At 39.5% G+C, this 15016-nt stretch overlaps 1 protein-coding gene across 1 annotated transcript in view; it reads left to right on the top strand.

Moving 5' to 3' along the window:
• Positions 1-971: 971 nt before the first annotated feature.
• The window catches only part of SPIN1 (spindlin 1), a 59373-nt gene continuing 45328 nt past the window's right edge, over positions 972-15016 (top strand). The window contains exon 1 of the mRNA XM_029203127.1: positions 972-1018. The gene's annotated coding sequence lies outside the window, so the exon portion shown is untranslated. The remainder of the gene's footprint in view (positions 1019-15016) is intronic.

Below are 15016 nucleotides of genomic sequence, written 5' to 3'. Positions count from 1 at the left end.
TTTGTTGTTCAGCTTGCTTATAGTTATATCCTTATAACCTAGGTTTAATTTTTGGACCTGTCTGCAAATGATCCACGTATTTATCTATAGATGATCTATATACTTACACGTATGTATGACCTGTATATCTACCTGTATATTAACTAATCATATATCTAAGTTAATATTCCTAGTGTGAGTTTTAGGTCCTGACACAGGATAAGAATGTTCTTTTTCCTATGTACAGGGTTGATTTGTTGTTTCTTTTTGCTTTCTCTCTTTCAGGATCACTGTGGACCCAAGGAATTTTATGTATTTGGTGTGTTTTAAACAAGTAGTCATCATTCTTTTCCCTCAGCTTGTTCTAATTTGGGCATGGCTTGGTCCTTTCAAACTAGTTCTCTTCCCTTGGATGCAACCCCATTAATCTTTGAACTGTTTCTTGCTCATGTTACAAGATGTCTTAGATTCACTTTGTGCTTTTCCTGCCCAATATCTATCAGCCAGTTGTTTTAGCTCTTTTTATCAGGCAGTGGAATTTAGATAACAAAATCTGGTGCTGTGTGTCCTTACTGCTACTGAGATGCCCTTGCTTTCATTGGATAGGCTTGGGAAATAATAAATTTTGATTTTGTGTTGATATTTCCAATTCACATTTAACTTTATAGGGTTTTTACTTTGGCTTTATCCTTTCTTCTCTAATGTTAAAAATTTGCATTCTTAGCAACAGTAGTTACTTTCCTTTATCCTACAGTATAAATATAGTAGTTTGAAAACGTTAATAACAGTAGAGTGATTGTAGGTTTGTATTTTATTCTCCTTGTTTTAAAAATGTATCCATGCAAGGATGTACAGTTGACAATCTGAATTATAAAATCATTTGAAAACATTTTCCCTCTGATTTTGTAACCAATTTGATCATTAGTTTGGTTTATTTGAATGAAATCTTTAACTTTTAAGGATTTCTTTAATGTTTTAATGTATTTTTTCAGTGTGTAAAACATTTATATAGTTCCAGAATCAAAGCTGCATTACTAAGGTATGTTCACATTCTCCCTTTTCTTCCTATCCCTGCACTGTACCCCTCCTGCCCCACTTTTATTAGTTTCTGGTTTATTTTTCCACTGTTTTATTTTTGCAAATTTAATCACAAGTATGTTTTTTACCTGCCTTTCTTAAAAAGAAGTTTGTGTACACTGTTGTTTCTTCCTTTTTACTTAATATATTCTAGAGGTCACTTCGTATACACTCTTTTCCATTCTTTTGTGCTTGTAGTTCATTTCCTAATCATAAATACTTGGGTTGTTTATATTCCATTGCTGTGAATAACCTTGTGGATGTATTGTTTTGTATTTGTGCAGGTATAGTTTCAAGATAGTGAGATTGTTGGGTAAAAGGTAAATGTGTTTGTAATTTGTTAGTGTCAGAAATTACCTTTTAAAAAAGCAGATCTGATTATGTCACCTTTTACGTAAAACCCTCAGTGGCTTCCTGTTGCTTTAAGGACAGAACTTCAAAACGTGGCCTTAAGGGTGTGCATATTTCTTAAACTTCGGGGCCTTGACCTCACCTGTACCACATCTCCCTTTGCTTTCCTTGCTCCAGCCATGCAGGTCCTTCTCACATCTCCCGTGCCCATCATCATCTCCGCCACCAGGGAGTGTGGCATTTGTTCTTTCCCTCTTCCTGGAATGCTTTTCCGTCCGGGTTTCAGTTATTCCTAGTTTCATTTAGAGCTTGTCTCAGGCATCACTTTTTTATGAAATTCGTTTTGTGTGAGTTTGCACATTTTATAATAAAGGTAGAATAGGGAACTTCGATATATCCACCACTTGCTACAGTAACTAGCAGTTTTCTTGACTTTACTGAAGTCAAGTTCTTCTATTAGGGACATTGTTGTCCTTCCTGGTGCTTATCAAAATTACAGGGTTACATTTGTTCGCATGATTTAATGGATTTTTGTTTTCTCAAAAAGGCTGAGCTTCATTAAAGTAGAGATTCTTCTTGTTTTGTCCATAATTACTTTTCTAGTCCTTAGTTCAGTACTTGGGTTGTGAGTGCTCAAATTCCCTGGGCAGTAACTAGAATTGTCCAAGGGCAAGTTGAGGCTGTGTGGTTAAATGTGTGGTCTGTTGCACAGGGGTCTGTCAGACAGTCTTATTCAGGGATCTCAGTTAACACAGTATAGGAGCTGATGATGCAACTCATTGATAAGACTGTTGTCTGTGTGCCTGATGCTGGAGTTTGCAGTCCATAGGACAGGCATTCGAGAAGGGAAGGTGGATGTACAGTGGGGGAGAACCCAGACTGGAAGACACAGCAAGACAGATGGAAAGCTGTGTCAGTTCTGTTGCCTCTGACCTTGGTTGTGTGGATATCCCGAAAGAGCTGGCCCTTTGTCATGGAGGTAACCACACACACTTGGCCCAGGAGGCGGAGACTCAGGGAGCCTGGGGGAAGGTAGAGTAGTTGTTGCAGCCTCGCATCATTGAAGCAAATGGGGAGTTCAGTGGGTGCAGGCTGCAGATGTCCTACCAGATGTGTGCCCCTTCACTTGCTCCCTCCGCGTGCTGCACAGTAGTCTCTCTTGTGGCCCACCCAATCTAGAAACAAATGGGAGTGGAAATCTTGGGGAACGCGATTTAGCCTAGCCAAGTGAAAACGTTGCAAAGCAAAACGATGAGTTCAGGGTTTTAAATTACCAGGTCAGGTTCCACACAAGGGACCTGAAAGTTTCTACAACTGCCCTAGAACTGCAAATTGAATTCCCCGTTTGTAAGTGAAAACATTGGTTGGTAAGGAATGGGATCCTGAAAATTGGATTAGCGGCATATGGTCAGATTCTGATGTAGCTGGAGACCTTGAACACCTAAATTCTGCTGGGCTACCTTTCCCTGTAGAAGCAACCTTTCCATCCCTTCCCTGAACTTAATCTCCCTTTGCCTGAAAAACCTGCATTTGGCTTCCCCTAGGATCATCCCAGGAGGCCCCAAAGGGTGAGGTGCAAATTGTGACCCATGAAGAGGTAGGCCTACCCTCCAAAAGATTGTCTAGTTTGCCATGAGAGAAATAGGAACCTGGGGAATATTTATGGGAATGGATGTTAAGGGTGTGAGTTGAAGGTGAAGGGAACGTAAAGTTGGGTTAGGCCAAATTTATTGATGTGGACCCATAAGGAGAGAGTCTGGATTCAGTGTTATAGCTTGAGGGCTTAGAAAGGGCTCTGCTTGGTTGATTGCCTGAAACAAACCGAAGGGTGACCTGTACTAAGTGGAGTTGAGATGCCAGAACTACCTTGGTATACTGTAGAGGAAGGTATCCAAAGGCTTAGGGAGATTGGAGTATTGGAGTGAATTTGTCATGAAAGACTTACCCTTCCTGGGAAGGTTCACAACTCAGGCCTTATCCCACAGCCATAAGACACCTGCAAGACATCTGAACATTTGGTACGATAAGCCCCAGTATCCTTGAGAACTCTGGTCACTCTTCTCTGTAGATCAGAAATCACAGTGGGATCTGCTGGCACTGAACTGGGATCTGTAAATGCTGTGGTGACAGTTGGATCCTGGGTTGTCAGGTCTATTAAATGGTCTTTTTAATTTAGAATCAATCTCTGGGTTGTAACTACTGGTAATTTTTTGGTTACTCTGGTATTTTTGTGTAACCCTCTGAAATTTTTCCTTAAATTGACTCAGTGAAAGATAAAATCAATTTTATGTACTTTCCGTTCATAATTACTCTTCACCACAAGCTTTAGTCCATAAAGTAGGGTTCATCTAAAATACATTAGCCTTTAAATACATTAGCCTTTATATGACTTGTGGGACTATAATTTGGTGGACTCTTTTTGGAAGGTGGCGTCATTGAAACAATATAAAATGCCTGTACTCTGTTCGGCCTAGCAATTCCACTGCTAGGAATTTATGGTATAGATGTATTTGCACAAATGTACAAACCTGTATGTGTAAGATTTTTCATTATAGTGGTGTTTGTGGTAGTGAAAAATGAGAAACATCTGTCTAATATTGAAGTTAACAGTAAAGTAAGTGATCTTTATGTCCATACTCTGGAATGTTCTGTCACTATTAAAAATAAGAGGGAAATAAAAATAAGAGGAAAAAATTTCCTATACTGCATGGAAAGTGTAATGTTTAGTAAGAGAAGCAAGTTGTAGAACTTTGTGTGTGCATGTATGTGTTTTAAGATGTTTGTATATCTATACTTACTATGCTTTAAGAATTTGCATATGTCATTAGATTCACAGCAGCCTTTTAACTGTGGTTACCTCTGAGGGATGTGAGAATGATGAAGGAAGGGGGAGGAGGGCTCCATGTAAACAGTCTGGCAGCTTTTTTTTAATTTATTTTTTTTTGAATTTTTGAATTTTATTTTTATATAGCAGGTTCTTATTATCTATTTTATACATATTAGTGCATATGGGTAGCTTCTTAATCTGAGTTAATAGTAAGTAGCAAATTCCCCTTTGGTTTAAGGATAGTTGACTTTTCAGAGTCTTGCCTTTTTGATTTTTCTTTTTTTCTTTTTCTTTTTTTTTTGGTGAAATGTACTGAAAGTACAGAAGTAGTTACAGATCCATGGTTTGTGACATACCAACCGTGGAACTCTACTCATTTTGTCATTAATTTCATTCACTCGGTCATGTATAGTTGTAGTTTGTTTATTCATCTAATGATTTATTCATGTATTATCCATGGTAGTAGTTCATTCTTCTGTTGATAAATATTGGGTTGTTCCCAATTTGAGCCTGTTAAGGTCCCCCACGGACAAGAAGACAACAAGTTGGGATTAGATTTTGCTGTATTGGGAGAAATACTTGTGAGAAAGCCAACAGCCCCTTGCAGGACTGATGTATGTAGAGGAGGAAGAGGTTGGAGGGAACGTTTGGTACGATAAGTCTTCAGACTTCAGTGCAGTTCTAAGAAAGTTTAAGCAAGGCCAGTGACATGTCCTCCAGCCAAAGTTGGGGTCAGAGGAGTTCCTTCTCCTGCAGGAATGGACCTGCTTTAGCATCCTGCCTATGGCCAGTCATTGGCTAGAACAGCCTGTGGAAAATGTTGGGCTGGGGGAATGGTGATGATGGATTCAGAACAGAGCAGCTCCCCATGTTAGGTGATGCAACAGGCTCATTTCCTTGACTGTCACGGGGCTCATGTGAGCAGACATGCTGTGAACATTCAGGTGCATGTTTCTTGTATGCTTTTTTGTTGGGTAGACTTAGGAGTAGAATTGTTGGGTCATATATTATGCCTATGTCTGGTATTAGTAGATAATGCCAAACTTCCAGTGTGGATATACCTATCAGTTTCTATTCCAGCTACAGCAGGGGTCCCCAACCCCCAGGCTGCGGACAGGTACCCGTCTGTGGCCTGTTAGGAACCGGGCTGCACAGCAGGAGGCGAGTGAGCGAAGCTTCATCTGCTGCTCCCCATCACTTGCATTACTGCCTGAGCCATCCCCCCACCCCCATCCATGGAAGAATTGTCTTCCATGAAACTGGTCCCTGGTGCCAAAAAGGTTGGGGACCGCTGGTGTAGAGCAAACAGAGAGCAGAGGGTGGGGGAGAGGGCAAGGGTGGGGAAAAGAGGGGGAGGGAATGGGTGGGAGTGGGAATTTTCTTCATCTTAAGCAGCTAAGATTTCTAGGGTGGTTTGTAACCATAGCATACTCATTAACCTATCTTGTCAGATAAACTTTTTTTTTGTTTTAAATACACTTTATTTTTAAGAACAGCTTTAGGTTCACAGCAAAACTGAGTAGAAAGTACAGAGTTCCCCTGTACCCCCTTATCCCACACAAGCACAGCCTCCCCCATTAGCAGCATCCTGCACCAGATTGTACATTTGTTAGAATGGGTGAACCTACATTGACAAATCATTATCATCCAAAGTCCATAGTTCACATAGGGTTCACTCTTGGTGTTCTATATACTGTGGGTTTTGACATTTATAATATGTATCCGACATTATAGTGTCATACAGAATAGTTTCACTGCTCTAAGAATCTTCTGTGCTGTATTTGTTTTTTTCTGATTTCTGTCTTCATTCCATTGTGGTCATAATACTATGTAATTAAAAGCTTATGAAATTTTTTGAAGCTTGCTTTATGGTCCAACATATGATCACTTTTTGTAAATGTCCTGTGTGTGCTTGGAAAGAATGTGCTTCTGTCTTTGTTAGATGCAGTGTTCTATATTTGTTAGTTTAACTTGGTTAATTGTGTTAAATTCTTCTACATCCTTTTTTCCTTTTCGTTTGCTGGTTGTATTGGTTACCAAGAGAAATGTATTAATACTCATATTTTGCATTTGTCTGTTTCTCCTTACTTGCGATAATTTTTGCTTTATCTATTTTGTGGCTATGTTACTAGGTGCATACAATGTTTAGCATTGTGTATTTTCTTTACCAGTTGAGTCTTTTAAAATAATTGTCTTTCCTTAAGGCAAAAGTGTTATTAGAGGTAAAGGTTGATTAGCTTAATATTAATGTAGTTGCATTATCTTTTCTCTGATTAGCAGGTGCAGTGTATATCTTTTTTTTTAACCTTGTACTTTCAGTCTTTGTACTATGTTTTGGACGTTTCTGTTGTCAGCAGTATATAGCTGGGATTTAAAAAATCTAGTCAGACAACATTTCTCATAATTGGAGTGTTTAGTCTATTGATATTTAAATTTAACCCAACTGTTGACATAGTTGGGTTTGAGTATGTTGTCTTAATAAGTGCTTTCTGTTTATTGTACCTGTTTTATGTGTCTTTTACTCCTTTCTTGGCTTTCTTTGAATGCCTTTTTTTTTTTTTTCCTCTGCTAACCTCAAGGTTACTTAAAACATGCATCTTTGACTTGTCAAAATCTAATATTTGGTTGTTTCCCCCTCTTCCTGGACACTTAAACTCCATTTATATTAGTTTCACTTACGTAGCACAGTTTGTGCTATTTTAATTCTGTGTATATTTTATCTTAGGACATTAATTTGTACAGTAGTAGCCATTTAGATTTACCCTTTTCATTGCTCTTCGTTCCTTGTTATAATTCCAGTCCAATCCAATTCCAATTCCATTTTCCTTCTGCCTGAAGAACATTCTTTATTTCTCCCCTGTTGTGTGACTCCTAATAGTGAATTCTTTGAGTATGTGTTAGTCTAAAAATATCTCAAATTGATTTTCCCTTTTGAGGGATATTTTTGATATGTATAGAGTTCTGACTTGTCAGTTTTCTTCTAAGGTGTTGAAAGAAGTTATTAGATTTTCAGCTTTCATTTTTTTTCTTAAAGTAAACTGTCAGTTTAATATTTGCTGTCATGGATGGGATCTATCTTTTTTACTTCAGGCTTTTATGGTTTTTTTTTTTTGGTCTTTGGTTTTCAACAGTTTTTATGATGTGTCTAGGTATATATTTCTTTTTATTTATATTTTGTGTTTATAGGTCTTACTGAATCTGTGGTAATGTTTTCTATTCTTTTGAGAAGTTTGCAGCCATTATCTTTTAAAGTATTTCTGCTGCCCTGTCCCCCCTACCCTCTACTCCATTTAAATGCATGTGAGGCGTTCCCAGTCTCTTACCCTTTGCATGCTTCGTCCTGGGTATTTCTTCTGATCTCTCTTTGTTCACTAATTTTTAACGAGACCAGCCTATTGATAATCTATCCATTGAGTTTATTGTATTTTTTCACTTCTGGAAAATCTGGTTCTGTGATAGTTTTCTACCAAAGTTTTATATCTTATTTTTCTATCTCTGAACATAATAGTCACAGCTATTTTATTTTTCATTTAATAATTTATTCCTGTAACCTTCCTGTAGCTTACTATAAAGTATGATTTTGTAACTGCAACACCTAGTAGCCCAGTGGGTCTGCTTTTTTTTGTTGTTTATCTGTCATTTCTGCTAGATTTTATTTTGTCTCTTTCTGGGCTAACTTGCATGGTTGCACATGTAGTAGATTACATTTTTTAAAGTGTTTGAGATAATTTGGGGTCAGGATGATATTCCTAGACAGGATTTATGCTTGCTCTGCCAGACGTCTGAGGGAGCTGGCAGCTTGGGATCACCTCTGCTAAGTTTTAGGGTAAAGAGGAGTTGCGGCTGGACTTCTTACCATTCCCCCAGCTCCCAAGAGCAATTCAGGATTCCATGTCATAGAGACGTGGGTTCACCAGCCCCCTCCTTCCTTTGGTAGTCCCTGGGTTCTGGTCTTTGGCCCCTCACCTTGCAAAGTTGTTAGCCTCTAGCTGCCCCTTAACACTTGGCAGTTACTCTCAGGGAGAAAAGTGTTTGCATATGTGGGGTTTACCTACCACTCTAGGTCCTGCCTCTGGAAGCACTGCTATCTTCAAGTTCTTTGACGCCTTCAAGCATATGGTTAGTGTATGTGTCACTGTGTGTGTTCATGTTTTTGTCACGGAAGTTTTCAGTCATATACGGTCGTTCCTCGATATCTGCTGGGGATTGGTTCTAGTATCCCCAGAGGATACCAAAATCCATAGATACCAAAATCAAGTCCCTTACATAGAACGACGTAGTTTTTTGCATATAACCTATGCACATCTTCCCATATACTTTGTCATTTCTAAATTATTTATAATATCTAATACAACATAAATATTGCATAAATGGTTGTAAATGCAATGTAAAAGCTGTGTAAATAGTTGCCAGTGCTTTCAGGAACTTTCTGGAATTTTTTTTCCCCTGAGTATTTTTGTTTGTTTTGTTTTGTTTTGTTTATTTTTTTGCGGTACGCGGGCCTCTCACTGCTGTGGCCTCTCCCGCTGCGGAGCACAGGCTCCGGACGCGCAGGCTTAGCGGCCACGGCTCACGGGCCCAGCCGCTCCGCGGCATGTGGGATCTTCCCGGACCGGGGCACGAACCCATGTCCCCTGCATCGGCAGGCGGACTCTCAACCACTGCGCCACCAGGGAAGCCCCCCCTGAATATCTTTGATCTGAGGTAGGTTGAATCTGTTGATGTGGAACCCACAGATGTGGAGGGTGAATTGTACAATAGTCAAGAAAATAGTGTAAAAGATCCCCCTTTGTCTCTGTGACACCATTCCAGTGATCTTCCTGACCTTGATAGCTTCCTGGCTTCTGGTATGGCAAGATGTTCCAGGCTCTTCATATATTTCCTCCCCCTCACCTGGAAATAACCTTTTCTATAAGAAACCCTGCTTCCCAATAGTTTTTGTTAAGGGTGTTCTTTTAGATTTTATTTTGATATTCTAGCTTTCAGGAGAGTGGTCTAAATTACCAATCCATCACTACCAGGATTGTCCATTCTTTACATTGATTCCTGCAGGTGGCCTTTAAAGACACATCAAAGATTCAGGGTTGCTTTTTGCCAGTGGTTTTAGGCAGGGGTTGTTGTGCCACGGACGTTTTCTCAGTCTGGTGAAACCTGTGGATACCTTCTCAGAATGTTTCTGAATACAGTGAATAAAATACAAGGAAGCAAAGAAGAAATGTTATATTTAAATAGTTATTAAAATATGAAAACAATGTTAATTTAGTAATATGGCTTTTTTTGTTAATATGTTAAGTGACAGATAAGACATACAGAAACAATTTCATATTTTAAGGTACTAAAGTGACAGCTCTTGATGTTTATCAAAAAGTAAATTGAGGTGGTCTTTTCTCTCCTTTCACATATTGATCAACAAATAATTGATGATAGGGAATACAAGAGAGCATAGTAGATCTGTGTGTCACAGCACTGTAATCCTGACACACTAGCTACCCAGAGTGAGGTCAGACTTTATAGGCCGAACCACTGTCCTCCATAAAACTGCCCTCACTACAGACACCAACAATAAACTTGGTGGTCCACAGGCCACCCACGTTTCTGACCACCTGGCTACGAATTCGGGGGTCCTCGTGACCTCATGTTTGATAATTTACTAGAACAACTCACAGAACTCAGGAAAATGCTATACTTATGATACAGTTTCATTATAGCAGAAAAGGATCCAAATCCATGACCATCCAAAAGAAGAAGCACACAGGACAAGGTCTGGAAGGGTTTGAATAGGAATCTTCTAGTTTTCTTCTGTGGAGTCAGGAGTATCACTGACCTGCACATGGATATGTAATGGTGCATGGAGTTAGAGTATTGTTGACCAGGGAAGCTCTCTCTGGCTTCTATGTCCAGAGTGTTTATTGGGGTTTCGTTATGTGAGCATGGCTGATTGAATCATTGGCCATGAGGTTGAGCTCGGTCTTTAGCTTCCCTCCCTGAAAGTTGGGCTATCGGGATTCAAAGCTCCAATCCTCTAATCCCGTGGTTGGTCTTTTTGGTGTGGCCAGCCCCATCCTGAGTCATCTTGTTAGCACAAACTATCTAGGGACCCACCATAAATCACAAACACTCCAGTCATTTAGGACATTCCAACGATTTAGAAGGTACTTCCCAGGAACGGGGGTGGGGAGGGGGCAAGGTCCAGCCAAACTCTTTGTTTTACAACAGTCAGCAATTCTGTTGTCACAGTTTGATGACTAATGCCCTGATGGCTGATCCACTCCGGTCATGTCTTGTTCCGTGGCAGGCCTCATAACTTAATTTAGAAGTAGTTGATGAGGGCTTCCCTGGTGGCGCAGTGGTTAAGAATCCACCTCAGGGGACACGGGTTCAATCCCTGGTCTGGGAAGATCCCACATACCGTGGAGCAGCTAAGCCCGTGCGCCACAACTACTGAGCCTGCGCTCTAGAGCCCACGAGCCACAACTACTGAAGCCCGCGTGCCTAGAGCCCATGCTCCACAATAAGAGAAGCCACCGCAATGAGAAACCCGCGCACCTCAAGGAAGAGTAGCCCTCGCTTGCCGCAACCAGAGAAAAGCCCGCACGCAGCCACAAAGACCCAATGAAGCCAAAAAAAAAAAAAAAAAAAATCCCGAAGTAATTGATGAGCTTAAAAGCTGTTTTGAGATCTGTAATAAATGCAGTGGGGTGGAAAAATCTGTGATTTCTGTTGTTGAGAAAGTCAGGGATACTGGTAAAATAATGTGGTTTCATATGCTCATGATGGAAGGAAGTGCTTGCTGTATAATTCAGGTGAAAGTTAGGAAAATGAAGATAGAATTTTTCCCTCATCCAAATTCATGATACTTGTGAATTTTGTCCATCCTTAAGAGCTCCTATGTTAGAACTTGGTGGTTGGGTGTCTCGTGATTTAGGCTGTTTAATAATTTTGTTTATATTGATATGAGAGTTTGTGGCCCTGAAGGCCTTCAGATATACACTTGGTATGTACTATAGCCAAACACTGGGTAATTAACAATGCTGTGTTCAAACAGCCCTTCATTTTAATCTTGAGGTTTTAGCCAAAGGGACAGCCTATGCTGGAGACCTCTAGAGCACTGTTTTTACATGCCATCCATTGAAACATTTGTGACTGGGCTTTCTGGTAAATTCTTTTGGGTACTTAGGAAGGTTCTGAGTTGTAATACAATGTTTTTTCTTTCCAGATTTATAGAATCTAAAACTATTGACCCTTTTTCTCTCTTAACATTTTATTGTGAACATTTTCAAGTATACAGAAAAGTTGAAACGCAGTCGAACATCTGTATACTCACCATCCAGATTCAGGAATTGCAAATATTTTGCCACCTTTTTTTTTATATAATTTTTTAAAAATTTATTTTATTTATTTATTTTTGGTTGCATTAGGTCTTCGTTGCTGCGTGCGGGCTTTCTCTAGTTGTGGCGAGTGGGGGCTACTGTTGGTTGCGGTACGTGGGCTTCTCATTGCACTGACTTCTCTTGTTGTGGAGCACAGGGTCTAGGTGCGCAGGCTTCAGTAGTTGTGGCACGTGGGCTCAGTAGTTGTGGCTCACGGGTTCCAGAGCACAGGCTCAGTATTTGTGGCACATGGGCTTAGTTGCTCCGCGGCATGTGGGATCTTCCCAGACGAGGGCTTGACCCGTGTCCCCTGCATTGGCAGGCAGATTCTTAACCATTGCGCCACCAGGGAAGCCCTACCACCTTTTCTTAATCTATTTTTAAAAATCACATCTTAGGAAATAAGCTACAGACTTTGGAGTACCTACAGTAAATCTGTGTTGTTGCCACCAATTCCAAATTTTGCTGTTCTTCTCTCTCTGCTGTTGTTTTCCCCAAACTTTTAATTTTTTTATTTTATTTTATTTTTTTTGCGGTACGTGGGCCTCTCACTGTTGTGGCTTCTCCCGTTGCAGAGCACAGGCTCCGGACGTGCAGGCTCAGCGGCCATGGCTCACGGGCCCAGCCGCTCCGCGGCATGTGGGATCTTCCCGGACTGGGACACGAACCTGTGTCCCCTGCATCGGCAGGCGGACTCTCAACCACTGCGCCACCAGGGAAGCCCTCCCCAAACTTTTAAAATGAAACTTCCTATGCACTGAAAAGTTAAACCGATAGCTGAGTTATACCTGTATGTTTTCCATTGAGATTCATTTGCTGACATTTTGTTATACTCACATTTTTTGTTGTTAAGCCATTTGAAAGTTGCAGTAAATTGCAGACATCATGATACTTTTAAAAATAAGGATTTTTTTGTAACTACAATATCATAATTAAGAAATTAAGAAAATTATTTCTTGTTTAATATTCAGGTGCTATTCAGATTTTAGCCATATGTCATTTTTCACATAAATATTTGTGATAGCATACATTCCTCCCCACACTTCGAACCCTTTGTGACGACAACTGTAAGACACTTGTTGGCAGCCCAAACTTCAGCTTAACACTTGGTGTGTTTAGCGGTTTGTACTTTTCCACTAGTGTTGAGATTTCTTTGGAACATGGCACTTTTGCTTAAGCAGTTTTAGAAATTTATTTTCTTTTTATAAATAGCACTGTTTGGTGATAGCAGCTGGCAGCAAATATTTTGATATGTAACTTTTAAAAAAAAATTTATTTATTTATTTATTTATTTAGGCTGCTCCAGGTCTTACTTGCAGCATGCGTGTGGAATCTTAGTTCCCCTACCAGGGATCGAACCTGTGCCCCCTGCAGTGGAAGCACAGAGTTTTAACCACTGGACCACGAGGGAAGTCCCTGTGTTTATTTTTAAAATAAGAAATTTATCTCAGCTATGCTACTTGTAGTCTGTATGTCCACGTGCATTTTAATTTCGGTGCCGTAGGTTTTTATTATTTATTTTTTTAACATCTTTATTGGAGTATAATTGCTTCACAATGTTGTGTTAGTTTCTGCTGTATAACAAAGGTGCTGTAGGGGTTTTTTTATATATGAATTTATTTATATTTGGCTGCTTTGGGTCTTCATTGCTGCACACGGGCTTTCTCTAGTTGCAGTGAGCCGGGGCTACTGTTCATGAGGTGCGCGGGCTTCTTGTTGTGGTAGCTTCTCTTGTTACGGAGCACGGGCTCTAGGTGCGCAGGCTTCAGAAGTTGTGGTGTGCGGGCTCAGTAGTTGTAGCTCGCGGGCTCTAGAGTGCAGGCTCATTAGTTGTGGCTCATGGGCTTAGTTGCTCCACGGCATGTGAGATCTTCCCGGACCAGGGTTCAAACCCGTGTCCCCTTCATTGGCAGGCGGATTCTTAACCACTGCCCCACCAGGGAAGTCCCGGTGCCGTAGGGTTTTAATTTCCAAAATGGAACAAGTATAGTGTGTGCCTTATGGTGGTTGTATAGAGTCTGAGTTGATGCATGTATAGCAGTGTGTGACACACAGCATGTGCTTGGGGACACTTGTTTGTGAAATTGTGAGAATCTTGTGATCCCCTTTCAGCTGGTTACAGAAATATTTTGAGTTTCGAAACTAAATTCATGACATGTTTTAAAGATTGTTTAGCAAAATTGCATGCTTGGATAGTTAATTATATTTAATACAGATGGACTTATAGCAAAGGGAAATAAATCCAGGATCTTCTTTTCCCCAACTTTCTTTATGAAAAATTTTAAATTGAAATAAAAGTTAAGAGAATAACATTAGTATGTTCTTTGTATAGATTCAAAAATTAATATTTTGTCATTTTCACTTTATTGTTTGTGTATGTATCACTTTCTTTCCATGAACTATTTGAAATTCACTTGCAGACACTAATTCAGCCTACCTGTAGAAATTTCAGCATGTATTTCCTAAGAATAAATATATTCTCATGTATAACTACAGTGTCATTATTGTGCTTTTAAAGGTTAATTATAATTCCATAATGTGTCATGTACTATATAGACCCTATTTAAATTTCCCCAGACTTAATGTCTTCTATAGCTTTTTCCCCTCCAAACCATTCATTCAGGGTTTGCTTGCTGTCTGCTTTTAGTCTCTTTTAATCTAGAGCAGTATGTCTACCTTTTTTTCTTATGACATTGACCTTTTAAGGAGTGTATTCCATTTGTCTTGTAGAAACTTCTCACATTCTCTTGTATCACCTGTATTTCTTAAAAACTGGGAATTAGGTCTAGAGTCTCAAGTAGATTTAGATAAAGCATTTTTGGCAAGAATGTTTTATAATGATGTGATGTACCTTGCATCACATCACATCTGGAAGCCTCTAAAGTGTGGTTGGCTCACAATTAGTGGTGTTGAATTGTTTGATCCCTCCATTGTCAAGAAGCATTTATAATCAACAGGTAATTTGGGGTGATTCTTTGGTACTGTGCAACATTATTTTTTAACAGCCTTTCACGAATGGTGTTAGCAGTCTGTTGGGTTTAGTCCTGAATACAGAGCTATCTTTTTTATTGGCTTCAATTTAAGCTCCATTTGACAACATTTTGTGTAATATTTGAAAAAAATTATGACTCCTGCTATCTTAGAAATGAGATTGTGCTGTCTCAGGATTTAAGATAAGATCAAGCAGTTGGAATAGTAATTGCAACTCAAAAATGGGGAAGGACTTTTATCTGGAATTTTGTTTTCTTATATTATTCAAAAAGCTCCTATATCCTTCCCTTCTGCAACTCTTTTTTTCAATCTGTGTCTTATACTTTTTAAAAAGTATTATAACAATTTCAACCTGAAAATTTTAATGAAGTGGTAAGCAGTAGAAAAATCATACCAAGATAAGCTTAAATCTGCTAGTGAG

Source organism: Monodon monoceros, unplaced genomic scaffold (genome assembly GCF_005190385.1).
Source record: "Monodon monoceros isolate NGI ecotype Baffin Bay Population unplaced genomic scaffold, NGI_Narwhal_1 Super_Scaffold_5, whole genome shotgun sequence".
NCBI lineage: Eukaryota > Metazoa > Chordata > Mammalia > Artiodactyla > Monodontidae > Monodon > Monodon monoceros.
The sequence above is the reverse complement of the archived record's forward strand: the minus strand, read 5'-3'. Positions and strand labels throughout refer to the sequence as shown.